An 891-nucleotide genomic window follows, 5' to 3' on the forward strand; every position below is an offset into this window, starting at 1 on the left:
CCAGGCAGCTGAGCAGCTCCAGCAAAATCTCCACCATGGTGATAACCCTGGGGTCTGGAGATCCAACAGACTCCAGCTCTCTTGGAGCAGCTAAAAGACCTCAAAAGGCACAAGGGGCTGAACATACACACACACACACATGCACACTGGAGGAACAGGAAGAGAGCAAGGTAGCCTTTTTAGTGACTCAGGAATGACAGAAGAAGAGACGTCTCAGAGGGAATCACAGAAGTCCCTGACAGGCACATGCAGGACATTTTGCTTGGTTTTATTTAGGGGGTTAACCTTCACCGGCATTTCCCTAAAATGGGAGGTGATGGGAAAAAGGGCCACACAGAAGCCTCAGGGACACAACTTTTCAAAGGGATTGCTAATTCCACTTCACCAGGCCCACCAGTTTTAAATTCCTGCAGTAGAGGAACCCGTTTGGTTCGTTTAAATGGCTGCTTCCTGACTTATTTGACCACGGAGCCCTTTTAAGGAACATTTGTTACCATCTCCCAGAACTTTGGAAAATGCTGCTTAGCCAGTTTAGCAAAAGTGTCTCATCTCAAGAGTGAGACAAGAACATGTGAACATTGGTAAGACCCAGGAATCACACACAAACTGGTTTTCACAAATCAGTATATCAGAAAGTTGAAGGCAGTGATTTAAAAAGTGACACAGTTCAGCCCATGACATATAATATGTGCTTTCCTGCCTTCTTTCACAGAGCATAAGGTTTCGGGATTCACGTATATTGTAGAATGCATCTGTCCTGCCTTCCTTTCCATGGCTGAATAATATTCCATTGTATTAGTTAGTTCAGAGTTTTTTTAACATCTTCCTTGGATGCTTTCCCAAGCCTCTGATAGCCAGCACTCTTCCTTATCAGCCCGTCCCCCATCACAA

Source organism: Hipposideros armiger, unplaced genomic scaffold (assembly GCF_001890085.2).
Source record: "Hipposideros armiger isolate ML-2016 unplaced genomic scaffold, ASM189008v1 scaffold_2299, whole genome shotgun sequence".
NCBI lineage: Eukaryota > Metazoa > Chordata > Mammalia > Chiroptera > Hipposideridae > Hipposideros > Hipposideros armiger.